The 16,052-nt window shown below is 36.6% G+C and overlaps 1 protein-coding gene across 2 annotated transcripts in view; it reads left to right on the top strand.

Annotated features, from left to right (window-relative positions):
- The window catches only part of GRID2 (glutamate ionotropic receptor delta type subunit 2), a 1,444,174-nt gene that overhangs the window by 1,408,189 nt on the left and 19,933 nt on the right, over window positions 1-16,052 (top strand). The window lies entirely within an intron of this gene.

Genomic DNA, 16,052 nt, shown 5'->3' with positions numbered 1-16,052 from the left:
TGGAATATATGTATATGTGTATATATATGTGTGTGTGTGTGTGTGTGTATATATATATATATATATATATATATATATACACCACATCTTTATCCATTCATCAGTTGATGAACATTCGGGGTCTTTCCATAATTTGACTATTGTTGAGTGTATTATGCTAAGCTAAATAAATCAGTCAGAGAAAGACAAATACCATATGATCTCACTCATATGTGAAATTAAAGAAAACAGATAAACATGGGGAAGGGAAGGAAAAATAAGATAAGATAAAAACAGAGGAGGCAAACCATAAGAGATTCTTAAATACAGAGAACAAACCAAGGGCTGCTGAAGGGGAGTTGGGGGGAGGGGGATGGGTTAAATGGGTGATGGGTACTAAGGAGGGCACTTGTTGGGATGAGCACTAGGTGTTACATGTAAGTGATGAATCACTAAATTCTACTCCTGAAACCATTGTTACACTATATGTTAATGAACTTGGATTTAAATAAAATTTTTAAAAAAGAAAAATAATTAAGGTAAAAATAATAACAGTGTTCTATGAAGCACATAACAGGTATAGAAGTAAAATGTGTGAAAACGATAACTCAAAAGAAAGAAGCAAAGCATAGAAATAAAATGCTGTAAAGCTGTTATGTAAATGTAAAATATAAAGATATTATATGCAAAATTTAAAAAAAACATCCCCACATAAGGTTTCCAAGTATGGCAGGATTTGTTGATGCCTTCAACACTGACATCAGGTACATTTCATCAATGTAGATATAATCATCTCCCTCTGAGGTATTCAGAATTAATTGGTCCATATAGGGCTGACAAAAGAGTAGGAATATCCCAGCCCATAGAGTAAGCAGAAAAGTTAATTTCTACTAACCATTATGACCATTTAAATTTTACTTGCCCAAAATTATTTGTTGTTATTTTTTTTTAACTTTTCCCTAAGGTATTTTCTCTCTATAGAAGTTCTTTAATCATATGGATAGGCTTAAGAGTTAAACCTCCTAAGATTTGCATCAAAGCTCTGTTTCTTTCTGCTGGGAAAAGGTGGGCAAGTTACTCAAACTAACTTAATCTCAAGGCATTAATTTGTAAAACCAGACTGATAATAGTTCTCCCTCAGGGGACAGCTGGGAAGAAGAGTTGGCTTAACACATACGAGAACACCCAGCTCTGCAACTGGAAGAAACCAAATTACTCATGAATGGTTTTTCCCATGTTCCCCATCATTTCTGATTCTCGCTTTCTTCTTGTTCTGGAGTCACGAGATAAGGCTCACATTCCTCATTTGAGCATCTATTTTATAAACCAATTTTGAAAATGTGTACAGTTATTTGCTTTCTGCTAAAGGTAAAACAAGTGGAACTAGACACTGCAAAATTGTCAGTGTAAGGTTTTGGTTTCCCTTAATCCAATCAAATATTATAAAATTTGATAATATGCATAAGATCACTACCGTAAAAACCCCTCAGTCTCTCCCACATAAAATTAAACTTGAAATCACAAAACACTGTGTTTCCTTTTTGAACTGGTTCACCAAGTTTCAGCAGAGGAATGAATTTGGAGAATCCCATCACTGACAGCCCATACCAAAGACTATGACCTGACCTTTTTTTATCTCAGTGATGGGAATGTATCAGCTAGTAAGAAAACACAAATTGTAACGAATAAAGATGTCAGAATATTCTACAGGAAAAGTATCCTTTAAATCTTTTTTTAAGGCAGGCTTCAGAGGAGGATTGAACAAAAAACATCGCAAACCAGTAATATTTGTCCTGACAAAGAAACCTTCAACCTCAGAAGGTACCAGGATAAATTTGAAGCTTTTCAAAAAAAAAATTTGTGTGGCTACAAAAGCAACAATAAAGGTAAATAGATGAACCCATTTTGAGCTATATTCATCCAAGTACAATGATGCTACAATATGCAGGTGTACATATAACTTTTAGAAATACCAGTAAAGTCTGAGTTCATGAATACTCCTGTGTATTTGGACTCTTGAGTCCAAGATGCATTATCAAACTGTAAGCAAGCATTGCCACATCGGAATCCAGGTCTACTGACTCAGTAAGGGACAAAGCCTGAATAATGAATTGGGAAGGAAAAAAAAAGAAAAGAAAACCAAAGAAAAACGAATGTTGATCTCTAACGAAGCAGATCGAAGCAGTGTACCAAGCCAGCATTTTTCTAGGTACACATTCAAAGGAGTCACTGTGTTCATCCTGTGGTTTTTGGTAGTCTCGAGCGTTAGTGATTCAAATAGAATCTTTGCCTTTCAGTCATTATCTCAAGCTCCAATGCTTTAGACACCCTGCAGAAAGTGTTATATATATAACCAACAATTTACTTCCACATATAACTTTTTTTTTCATTTAAAAATTAAATCTAGTGTTGGAAGAAGAAAATCACCAACTATCTATTTAAGTCCTTTTATTTCTTATCTAGGACCCTGTAGTGGAAAAAAAAAAAAAAAAACAAAATACTGATATTCCTCCTTTGGGAAATACACTTTTTCCTATGTTAATGTAACATTTCCTATGTCAATATAACTTGGGTTCTTTATAAAAATGATGGAAATGTTCCCAGCTCAAATTATGATTTAAAATATAAAAGGCATTAAATGATAGGCTCCCATAGAGAACATAAGCACATTTTCTTCAGAGCAATGCTGTCATTTTCTGGTCAATAAAATAATGTTTTCTTTTCTATTAACTCATTTGGTAGAAACAAGTTTCAGATGGGCCAACCCGCATGACCACTACAGTGAAAACTTAAAATTTGTTACTGTGTTCTCAAGTAAGTATTGAGGAACAGTAATTTTTTCCTTTTCCATTTTTCTTTTTTGTTGTTGTTCATAATGACATCCACTGATATACACCTACCATGTGTGTACTGTGCATGGAAAGAACAAAACTCAGCAAGGAATAGGAAAAAGAAAGGGTAGAAAAATCCTTTTGCAATGTAGTATATCATGAGTGCTGAAATCATATTTGTTTTATTTTTTAAAAAAGATGAAAGGCATTGGTTGTCTCGGGAAAACTTCCATGTTTGTTAAACATGCATAAATATATTTCCAAAAATTACCTTTTTAAGAAATTTCTGGAATTCTCTATTTTGGCCAGAGTTACACATAACAATGATTAGCACACAGTAGATACTCAATAAATTAATCAGTGAACATGGCTTAATAGAAAGGTTGCTTATTTTTCAAGACCTAATATATTAACATAGCACTTACTTTGGTGCTAGGCACTGCACTAAGCACTCTATGAATTTTAACTCATCATCCTTGTAACAACCCCAGCAGATTCATTCTATTATTATCTTCATCTTACAGGTAAGGAAGTTAGAGCAAAGAGAAGTTTGTCCCAAGCCACACAACTGACAATAATGGAGCCAGACTTTGAAACCAGGAATTCTGATTCTTGACCCCATGCATTCATCTCCATTAACTATGCTACCTCTGTGTGGTGTTTTGCAGGAGTCAATCTTGCTCAGATTTCAGTTTGATTTACTTATACTAGGCTCCTTAAAATTATATTGGTAGTTGCTCAAAATTTGTGATAGTCTAGTGGAGATTCTAAAATAACAGTGGATTTCTATCTCCCCTTTCATCTGATTCTCTCTGCCAACGGAAAGGATATTTGATTTGATTTGTGTGTGTGTGTGTGTGTGTGTGTGTGTGTAGTTTAGGGTACTTATACTAAATCTAAGAGAAATAAAGTCCTTAAGGGAAGGCATAGCTCTAATTTTTAAATTGCGTTTATGGTAAGCATGTAGGTTGGGTCCTTATTATTGTCTAGATTTCCCCACCCTCCAAAAAAATCATTGAGCTCCAAAGCTGAGACTATGGGTGAACTTTGATTTAAGGAACTTAAAAGGGTCACCAGGTCATCATTAGTGAGGTAATGGATTGAGCTTTGGAGTCAGACAAATTTGGGGTTGAATCCTTACCCTGTCACTTACCATATTTTGTGGCTTTAGGCACATACTTAATTTCTCAACACCTAATGATCCTTAGCTGTAAAATGAAGTTAATAATGTGAGTTCTTGGGGTTATTGGAGAATTTTATACATCAGGTCATATAAATGCTCAAAAAATGTTATTTCCTTTCCCTTTATACTGATACTATTATGACTATAATTATTTTTCCAAGCAAAATGGAATTTTATGATGTTATCTGTCTGCAAATTTCTGCAAATAATTTTTTAAGATAACAAAGATTTTATGAAAATTGACTTTCTATAACCTTCAAGATAGATATACATTTTATGTGTGTGTGTGTGTGTGTGTGTGTGTGTGTGTTTTCCATATACAGAGAGCGGACAGAGTAGTATGTCATGATTCTACCTTCTACATCTTAAATCTCCACCACTAGATAGATAGATACATAGATACATATATATATACAGATACCTATAGATATAGATATAATGGAACATTACTCAGCAATAAAAAATAATGAAATCCTGCCATTTGCAACAATGTGGGTGGAACTAGAGTGTATTATGCTAAGCGAAATAAGTCAGTCGGAGAAAGAGAAATATCATATGATTTCACTCATATGTGGAATTTAAGATACAAAACAGATGAACATGGAGGAAGGGAAGGAAAAATAGATAAAAACAGAGAGGGAGACAAACCATAAGAGATTCTTAAATACAGAGAACAAACTGAGGGTTGCTGGTGGGGTGTTGGGTGGGGGGATGGGCTAACTGGGTGATGGGCATTAAGGAGGGCACTTGTGGGTATGAGCTATGTTATATGTTGTTACATGTTATATGTTACATGTTACATGTTATATGTAAGTGAGGAATGGTGTTATATGTAAGTGTTATATGTAAGTGATGTTATATGTAAGTGTTATATATGTTATATGTAAGTGATGAATGACTAAATTTTATTTCTGAAATCATTATTGCACTATATGTTAACTAATTTGGATTTAAATTTAAAAACAAATCTCCACCAATAGATTTGAATTAGACAAAAATATAAATGGCATTATCACCAGCAGGTCACATGTAAAATGTTTGAATTTCCATTGGCATATTAAACATTAATGACACATTTCAGATTATTTAGTTCAGTAAATAGTAAATGTCACCCTACAAAGTTACTTTTTATTAATGTTCCCCCCACCATTGGCCTTTGTTTTGAAAGATTTTATCTCTCAGGAAAACTGAATTTATCCAGTAATACTTAATTTAGTTCTCATTTTCCTATATTGAAATTGTATATACATATAGTCAAGTTTCTTATCAACATGAAGCCACTAATGTTCCCACACTTAGTTGATACAATTCCAATAAAAAACAAAGAAACTTGATACATTTATAGTATAGTATCAAGTATCAAGACTTTATAGTCTTCTTGCAGTTAATTGTTGTAGACTGTATTAGTATTTATCAACATTAATATCCCTAAGGGACGATTATACATTTCAGTCCTGTTAAACTCAGGAAGCCTCAGTTTGTGACTTGCTTTGGCCAAAAATATGAACAGACTGGAGTGTGACAATTCCAGGTGGAAGCTTCCAGAGAAGTACCTTGAACTGAAACCCAAAGAATTGGTAGATAAAAGCCAAGCAAAGAGTGGAGAGAACCTATTATATACAGAGAAATAGCATGTACTAAGCCTATGGAAAGAGAATGTAAAATTCAAACCTCTACATCAGTGTAATTAGAGTGTAGAAAGTCAGTTGGAGAGCAATGAGGGGTAAGGCTACTTTGGTAGGAAGAGAGGTCAGTCACAAACCTGTTGGTCATACCGAGGATTTTATATTTTATGCCAAGTGCAGTGTGCATATAAGGGATAGAAACATGGAAATGACATGATAGGATTTAGACATGTTAAGAGCTTTCAGGATTTTGTGTGCAGAACAAATGGGAAAGGGAGATAATGGAAACTTTTAGACCAGATGTAAAGCTAACGTGATAATCCAGGCTGGAATTGATAATGGTTTAACCCAGAACAGTGGCTCTGGAGATGCAAGAAGTGGATGGATTTTAAATACACACAGGGACAGACTTCACAGATGCAGAATGTATTTTTTTGCCTAACAGGTTAATGATAGATAGAATGTGGAGATGGAAGAAGTGAAGGATGCCTTTGGGGTTATGGATTAAGCAATCAGATGAAAAGAGACTCCATCTATGGTGAAGGGAATAACTTGCAGAAGTGCCCAGTTGGAGAACAAGAGCAAATATATTTAGACTGTGGACATAATGTGGAGAGCCCACTGGGAAGTTAGTGCTTTGAGAAATAATCTGTACAGGTGACATAAACTTGGGATTTATCAACACGTAGGGGGTACTTAAAGCCATAAGAATGAGTGAGATTATTGAGGAAGAATGTATAGGGGGCCTGGGTGGCTCAGTCGGTTAAGCATCTGACTTCAGCTCAGGTCATGATCTCGTGGTCAGTGAGTTCAAGCCCCACATCTGGAGCCTGCTTCAGACTCTGTGTCTCCCTTTCTCTCTGCTCCTCCCCATCTTTATTTCCCATGATGCTTCCTCTGTACAAAAGCATTGACTGCCACTCTGTATGTTTGTATTTAACACACTAGTATGCTTAAACTCTGTTTATCTCCTTCTAGTAGCTACACCTGCACTTTAGGTCACTTCGACCAAGTAGGTACCATTTCTTCAACTACAGACCCATGGTCCAAAAAGCAATCCCAATCTCCATATAGAAATCATCTTACCTTTTCCCTCTTAATTCCACATGGAGGCGGGTGCTTTTGCCTTCCTCAAACTGCAGGCACTGTACTACTTATAGTTGCAGAATGGCCCTCCCAGTAAGAGTGTAAAAATTCCTGAAGGGGGAGAAAACACTTGGGATTATCACATTTTTACAGGGCAACAAATTAGACACATTGTTTCTGGTCTGGCCCCTTAACTGTCCCCAACTTGATATACAGTACATCCTTTCAAGGACTCCTAATTTGGAGGAAAAGTAGTCAGTGTTCCCCAAAATGATGACACCTCTCCACCCCACTCACCTAAGGTGGCAGCATCTGGTAACAAACTTATTTTAGGGAACACACCCTTTAGGAAATACATTGGTGATTGCCTATCTGATACTGCATGAATACTTACAATTTTCCCTTGGCTATGCTGACTCATTTATCTGCCACAGTCTGCCCTCACCTCTAGCTCTAACCAAGAACCACAGAGAGTTGAAGTCATAGTATCTAATAAATTCCAAGAGATCAACAGATATTAGTTCCTTCCTTTTCTTCCTATCCACAAGCCTGGATCTCAGGTTCTGGTTGACCTGATTACTTTCCTAATTCTGAGCCCATTTTACATTGTAGTAATAAGGGCCATTCTCACATCCACCATTTCATTTATGAGTAATAATATCTGTGGGGCGCCTGGGTGGCTCAGTCGGTTGAGTGTCTGACTTCGGCTCAGGTCATGAACTTGAAGTTAGTGAGTTCCAGCCCATGTTGGGCTCTGTGCTGACAGCTCAGAGCCTGGAGCCTGCTTCAGATTCTGTGTCTCCCTCTCCCTGTGTTCCTCCCCCGCTCACACTCTGTCTCTCTGTCTTTCAAAAATATAGATTTAAAAATTTTTTTAATTATAAAAAAATTTTTAAAGAATAATAACTGTATAAAATTCATCATCATGAAAATGCCATTCTACCCTTTGTATAGGCAGGAATTGTCTTGAGAGGTAAGTTTTAAGTTACTCTTGATACAGAATTTTGTTGATTGAAATACTTCAGAGCCCAGGACAGCAGCCCCACTGTGCAATAAGCTAGACAGAACCCTGGGGAGCTGTTGGGAACTGGCCTCTTCATTCTGTGCATCCTGGTTAGACTTAGTTCTCTAATCCATGCAGAACAGCTGCTTCCTTTGGTGGCTTCTATGGTCCCAATCATTTATCTTTAAGAAAAAGATTTAGAGATATTATCAGGACCAATCTGTGTGCTGAAGTTGCTATAGTCCTAACCTCAGATCTTTTCAGACATGTTTAGATACAGATGTTGATTACTTTTGTTACATCGGACAACTGCTTGTCTCCTTGTCTTTTACAGAACTGTAAGACACAACCCAAAATGATACTTGAACTTTCTTCTAAAAATCTAAAATCCCATTTCCACAGAGTCATCACACATATATTTCTAATTGCATAGAACAATACAGTGATAATCCACTTTGCCATAAAGTATAATGGGAGGGGTCACGGGGGAAAAGATTTAAAGTTTAAGGACCTGAATTCCATACTTGGTTTTATCATATCATATGTGAATGGTCTTTTAAGTTTCTGGACTTTGGTTCATTTTTCTCTTCTGTTCTACTTACTCAAAAGGAGTGATTATAAGCCTGAATTAAGATATCACCTTTGAAAGCAATGAAAATTATCATTTATAGGACTGCCTGGGTGGCTCAGTCGGTTAAATGTCCAACTTCAGCTCAGGTCATGGTCTCATGGTTGTGGTTTTAAGTCCTGCGTCGGGCTCTGTGCTGATAGCTCACAGCCTGGAGCCTACTTCGGATTCTATGTCTCCCCCTCTCTCTGCCCCTCCCATGCTCATGCTCAGACTCTCTCTGTCTCTCAATAGTAAATAAGCGTGAAAAAAAAAAAAAAAAGAAAATTACCACTTATATCTGATTGTTGATTATTGAAAGATTAAATAATTTCAACAAACTACATCTATTATGCTAACACTGAGTTTAGTTCCTTTCTCAACCACATTTTGCCCAAAAAGAAGAGAATGATCTAGATCAGTGGTTCTCACACCTGACTGATTTCCCCTGGAAAGCTTTAAAATGTATAGAGAGATTCTCAAGCTCTACTTACCAAGGCTTTGATTCAGTGGATGTGGATATCAGCCCAGGAGACTGCATTTTGTAAAAGCTTCTCAAGTAAATTGCTACAGCTTTTCTGGAGAAAGTTGGCAATGGGTGTTAACATTTTATCCTTAGACTTGGTCATTTTACTTCTAGAAATTTATCCTGCCAGTATACTCAAAAAAGTGTAGAAAGATATACATACAAGGATTTTTACTGCAGCTCTGTTAATATTTAAAAAAAACATTTGGATGTACAATCAGTAGGAGACTAAATAAACGATGGTGTGTCTATACAGCTGAATGTAATATTGATATTGACAGGTATCAATTGCATACATTATTTTTTAATTAAAAAAAAGCAAATCATACATCAGTTTAATGATATGGTCTTGTTAGTGAAAAGTAAAAAGTAATGTGTATTCATGTGTGGGTAGGTAAAAGACACACACTGAACTGTGGGCAAATCTAGAAATAGGGTTGGGAAAGAGTAAGAACAAAGGAAATGTGGAGCTTTTTAATTTACACGTTTCTTTTTACAGTGTTTTTTTTTCTTATAGCATAAATGTATCTCACTTTTTTCAAAGATGATCCCCAAGTGATTCTGATGAGCAGTCATGTCCAAAACAATGACTGATTAAGAAATATGTTAATTTCCTCTATCTGGCCTTCTTCATTACTAGTCTTATAGTTAACTTTTAAAGCTATTATATATGATATTCTACATTTTTTCATTGTCAATTTCATCATTTAGAATCTTCCTGAATTTTTTTCCAATATATATCCTAACTACTAATTCATTCATTCATCTAGTCTATGAATATATACTGAGTGCTTTTGAGCATTCAGAAGTGCCCAGCAGGTACCAAGCATGATTCCAGGCACTGACAACAAACTAGACTACAAACCTTGGCCTCATGGAGTTAGCATCCTAACTTTCCTAGCCTCAGTCCCGTATCTGTAAAATGGATATAACATTAGTTACTTTCTTATAGGGTTATCTAAGGATGAAATAAAATAATGTGTGTAATGCCCTCAGCATAGTCTAGTATCATAGAAGTGCTCAGAAACTCTAAGCTGCAATAACTTTTATTATCATCATCATCATCATTTTGTCATGAACAACTGCTTAATCCAATGTGAATTTTCTGGGGGTAAAAAAAAAAAAAAACCTACAGAAACTAAATTTCATCTTAAGTAGAGAAAAAAAGAGTAGAGTCAAATCAATAAAAGGAAGAATGTTGTCTCCTGGTTATTTAATACTCCCTCGGCCACAGATCTCTAATTTCCTAGGTTTAACAAAGTAGATTACACAGCAGAGGCTAATACACATAAAAATACACAACATTTTGTTCATGTCAATGAGCATGAGGAATTTCTTTTGGATATAAGATTATCAAAGGGCAGTGAGTGGCCCCTAATCCCAATAGCAGATACTCCTATGAGTGGAACCCACAGTTTAGGAAGCTTGGGAAATGGACTTGTCTTTACATTTGCACTTGATCTTAAATAGTGCAAAACATGAGCTAAGTCAGTTTGAGCTTCTTTTTCTTTGTTTTTTTCTTTTCTTTTTTTTTTTTTTTTTTCCTTTTGTATTGACTCAGAAGCTAAATATGGAGCCAGGCTTAACTATCCAATTAAATATATTGTTTAAAAATGAAAATAATTATATTTTCAATTATTAGGAAGATGAAAATTGCAATTGCTTTAGTTATGGTATGTTTCTTTTTCTTTTTTCTTTGTTTTTGCTGTTGCTGCAGACAGAGTTAATTCTTTCAGCAAAGGGAAAAAAACTGAACAATGATTATTAGCGGACTCCCTGAAGTGGTCCCCAGTTAGCTTCACCCTGTGCTTGCAGCAGGGCTTGGTTGTCTGATTCTGTTAGCTCTAAAAGAAACCCCAAGGTAAATAGAATTACTACAGATTGTGTAACAATGAGCAACAGGTGATTCTATGACAAAGAACCAGAAAATTCTCCATGTAAATATATAGGTCTTTGATATATTCTAAAAGCTATTTTTTTAATTGAGAAAGAATAAAGGGCAAGCAATATCCCAAGGTCATAAATCATAAAAATCATGTTGTGGTGGAAAGGGGAAGTTACTAAATACTCATTCAACAAATGTGTGTTGGGTAACAATGTGCCTAGTGCTTGTGCTAGGAAAAAGCTACAGAAGTGAACACAATGCGGTACCTGCTCTTAAAGAATAGTGCTGTTGTGGCCACACAACACTATGGCATAAGAATACTTTATTTCATACTTTATGTATGGAAACCAGCTGGGCTACTCTGGCAATGTGGTTAAATACTAGTCACAAAAGCAGGATGGTCAACTCTCCCAGCATGTTCAAGCCAATATACCTTATTTTCTACAAATTCTTGAACTTCTGTTGAACACTCGGGTTGCACTCTTTCTCAGGAATAATTATTTCAGGGCATGTTGTCACTCCTGGATTTGGTCTCAACAGGACTACCAAGATGTGAAAAAGTATGAAATATTGAATGAAAAAAAAAAAAAAAAGATCCAAAGCATTTTGGTAGTCATGCCAACTGTGGTAGTGATTTAAGCCAATCGACTATAGTATATTGCAATGTGTCACTTGACTTCTCCGCACAGTATACCTGCCAAATTCTGTGGCTCAAGTTATGCAGATTGTTGTGTTAATCCTCAGGTCAATTTTCTAGGTGTGCAAAATGGTTTGGTGCTGATCTAGCTGCATTTCAGGAACGAGACAAGCTAAGAACTTCCATGCTGCTCTGTTATCTTGCCTAATCCACCCCCAACCCCCGCCCCGCCCAGCAACATGCCATTTTTTTTTTAATTCCCCAGAGAAGGCTGAATTCTTTTTTTTTCCCCCAACACTTTTTATTTATTTTTAAGAGACAGAGACGGAGTGCTAGCAGCGGAGGGGCAGAAAGAGAGAGACACACACACAAAATCCAAAGCAGTCTCCAGGCTCTGAGCTATCAGCCAGCACTGAGCCTGACACGGGGGCTCGAACTCATGAACTGTGATATCATGACCAGAGCCCAAGTCGGTCACTTAACCAACTGAGCCACACAGGTGCCCCTGCAATGTGTCATTTTATTTTTTTTAACGTTTATTTATTTTTGAGACAGAGAGAGACAGAGCATGAACGGGGGAGGGTCAGAGAGAGGGAGACACAGAATCTGAAACAGGCTCCAGGCTCTGAGCTGTCAGTGCAGAGCCCGACGCGGGGCTTGAACTCACGGACCGCGAGATCATGACCTGAGCCGAAGTCGGATGCTTAACCGACTGAGCCACCCAGGCGCCCCTGCAATGTGTCATTTTAAAAGAACATTTTTTCAGACCTTTTCTGTAACACAGTGTGGCTATTTCATTTGCTTAGTCTAGTCATTAAAATGGACTTGTAGCTCTGGTGGTTATGTTCATTGTGATTATTCTAATTGGTCAACTCTGTTTCTCACTTGAAACTTTCCCCCAAAATATAATTCTCTTCAATAGAAGCAAGTGTTTGCAAGTATTGACAAAAAAGTCACAGATTTTTTACAAGGAGATGAAAGAGAACATTCTTCACTCTTACCTTGTTTGTGTGTATGTATGCATAGTACATAAGATTAGAGTGTATTCCATCTCAAACTACATCTAGCAAAAGATACATAATACTTTGAAAAAAAAAAAAAAACAGTGGCATGACATCCATTAGAACTGATCATAACACTTGCTGTCCTCTTACTCCACTGAAACAAATTTGAAAGGAATTGTTTTAAAGTAAATGTAATTTGGGGTGCCTGAGTAGTTCAGCTGGTTAAGCATCCAGCTCCTGATTTTGGCTCAAGTCATGATGTTATGGGTTTCATGAGTTTGAGGCCACCCCACATCACTGGGCTTTGCACTGACAGCACAGAGTCTAATTGGGATTCTCTCTCTCTACCTCTCTCTCTCTCTCTTTTCCTCCTCAACTCTCTCTCTCTCTCTCACCCTAAAAATAAATAAATAAATAAATAAATAAATAAATAAAACCACTGAAGTACATGTAACTTAATACAAAGTCAAAAAATGCCTGTCTATAAGTAACTTTCTTCTTCCATTCTGCTTTGTTTAGTTTCACGATAAAAGCAATTCATTTTTGGGGTGCCTGGGTGGCTCAGTCAGTTAAGTGTCAGACTCTTGATCTTGGCTCAGGTCATGATCTCACAGTTTGTGAGTCGAGCCCTGCATCTGGCTCTGTGCTGACAGCATAGAGCCTGCTTGTAATTCCCTATCCTCTGTCTCTGCCCCCATCCCACTCATGCTTGCTCTCTCTCTCTAAAAATAACAATAATAATAATAAATTTTAATTTTAATTTTAAAAAGGACAATTCATTTTTAAAGACTTGGAAAGCTGTTCCAAAGCATTTATGTATCCCCTTCTGACCCTTGTCATTTTCTGGATGAATCAAGTCTCATTATTATAGACTCCACAGTATAGCTCTTCTCTTAGCTGTAATATTACATTCATGTGATTATTTCATTAATGCCGGTGTGCCTCACTGGTGAGGAAAAGGATCATCTCCTATGGCTTGAAATTTGTTCTCAGCACAAGCTGAGTGCCCGGCATATAGTAACTGCTCAATAATTGTTCGTTGAGCAATAATTGTTTGTTATGCCCTAGAAGGCACTTTGGAAAAAGTAAGTAATCACCCTGTGATGCAGGTTTATTCTTTTTATAAAGACTAATCACCTTATATACAAAAAACACTGCAGTACCTATTTGTTTGTCAAGTCAAGTATTATATGTAAAATGTTTTGAGTCATTCAGAGAAATAGCATACTAATTATCAAAGCTAATTTGTTAGATTATCAAGGGCAAAATTAATTAATTAAATACTCTCTGGTATTTGAAATCATTTATCTTAAAGACATTCAAAAAATTAGGATGTCTTCATTCTCACAATGTCACCATGAGGTAAGTACTATTTTTTAAAGCTGCAGAGGAAAACTTCTCTACCCAAAAGAAAAGACTGTTTGGCTATATTGGTTTTGGGGTTAGTAGGTTTCCTTGGGTATGTGATGCCTACCAAATCAAGGACATTTTTGATAAGTGTTTAGAAAGATTAATAAGTATAAAAAGTGTTAAAACCAAAAACACATTATTTACTTACCATCAAGAAAACATGATCTATAAAATTAATCAAAATTTCACCTAAAAAGGTTTTGAGTGTATTCTGAAGTCTAACTGAGTTGAGACATTGTATAGAGATGCTGTGTGGGTCCAAGAGTAAGTGGTCATCTAAGAACTTGGTAAATATCTACATATAAAGTAGGATGGACAGTCATTCTGAAAACCCCATAAGTTGTAAGTGTGGTCAACAGTTAATTTGTGTGTGATTTTTTTTAATGTAAATTACCCCTGTGAACAGTAACACCTGTAGAATATAGGGATTTGGGGTTTTGGTTTTGTTTTGTTTGTTTGTTTTTTACCCAGAAAAATTCCATAAGACTCTACAGACTAAAGGCAGGATAGAATTTTGGAACAAGAACCTCTCTGCATCATTCAGATGACTCCTTGGAGAGTTTGGAGGAGGTCAGGACTAATTAGTTGGAACTTATCTCTAAAGGGAGTCCGGAGCCACTTCCACTAGTGAGAAAAACGTCTAAGGGCACCAAATGATTATAGGAATCTAAACCAGGATTTTGTTTAAAGGCATGTACATAAGATAGCAAGCATACTCCCATCAAAATGCCCTAGAGTTTTTCCATTTCTATTATTTTTAACCCCAAAAAACAACTTGAATGCATGCCAAATGATCCGCCCTACTTGCAAGGTCTAACATGACGAGGAGGCTGATGGAGATAAGGACACAGGCAGGAGGAGCACTGAATTACTTTTCTTGCTTTTTTTTTTTTTCATGTTAAAGATAAGGCCAAAAGGAAACATAGATCATCATGATAAATGTGTTGTAGCTTCATATTTCATTGTGGTTGTCAGAATTCTTGCCAAGTCATAAATGTTAAGTAAAGCAGAGCAACAATTGGATGGGTACAGGTATACTTCAGCTGTAGTCACATTTGGTTTCAACAGAAAGTATTACTTTTGTCTTGGTGATTTTTTTCATTCTATTAAGTAGGTCAGGTAAATTGGATGGGCGGGGGGTTGGTGGTGCCAACCTGTTATTCTTCCTTCACTGTGTGTGTGTGTGTGTGTGTGACAGAGAGAGACAGAGACAAAACCAAAGACAGAGAGATCGGTAAAACTTTAAAAATCATTTTCAGTTTTGTTGTAAGTTTAAGTTTTGGTGTTCAAAATGTACTCGTATCCTCTAAGACACAAGGGCTTTTAGAAAGTTCAGTTAAAAGACAGCTTATCAAAGTGCAAGATACAAGGGAAATGATCATTTGCAAAATAAGGTATGGGTTAGGAAGGAGGGAGAAGTGTGGTTGGGATGATTTTCAAGGGGAAAATGAAAGTTCAGTGACTGATGGGAAAACTACCACAATTCCTCTCCATGCTTCATAGAGCTGACCTGTCCATCAACTCTCTGTCCTTCTCACCCTTGGAACTGAGTATATAGGGAGGAGACAGGTACGACACTGAGCTTCCTTCAGCTGACGAAGGGCTTCGAGGCACCCCGAAGCTTCTATCCGACCACCACCACATACCCATGCGTACTATTCCTTTTCCTGAAACGGCTGTGCACTCTGGGTCTATATCTCAAAGCCTCAATTCGAATAGCTGCCTCCTTTATAACAGTTTCTTTGATCACTTTCACAAAGTGATCTCACCCTCCTTCTCCAGAACTAAATAATGTTTCTTTCATGAATCTCTGCAATGCTCTATTTGTCTAGGCTTTCTGTTCTCCCTCTCCCTGCCAAAAATAAAACAAACCAAGAAACAATACTCTTTAGCCATATGATCTTACACAAACTACTTCACTTCTCTGTTCCCGAGTTTTTAAATATATTTTTAAAAAGGAGTAAAATGAGTAAAGTCACAGAGTGGTTTTGAGAATTACGTAAGTGAATCACCGAAAGTGAGTTAATACAGGTGAAAAGATAGGTAGGTGCTCAATAAATGTCAGAAACTATTAGGTATTGTTACTCCCTACTGCCACCTAGTGAGCACATATTAGTTTCCTTTCCTAAGCTCCACCTTCTGCACATTGATGTCACCCTATGAGCAAACTACTATGGTAAGTACCGCAGAGCACACAAAGATCCCTAAGACAACATTCCCTGACCCTAGGAGCTCCCAATCCTTTGGAAGAGGTCAAACCAATCACTTTGGTGAAG

Source organism: Panthera leo, chromosome B1, assembly GCF_018350215.1.
Source record: "Panthera leo isolate Ple1 chromosome B1, P.leo_Ple1_pat1.1, whole genome shotgun sequence".
Lineage (NCBI taxonomy): Eukaryota > Metazoa > Chordata > Mammalia > Carnivora > Felidae > Panthera > Panthera leo.
Note: the sequence above shows the minus strand (reverse complement) of the source record. Positions and strands in the feature narration are given on the sequence as shown.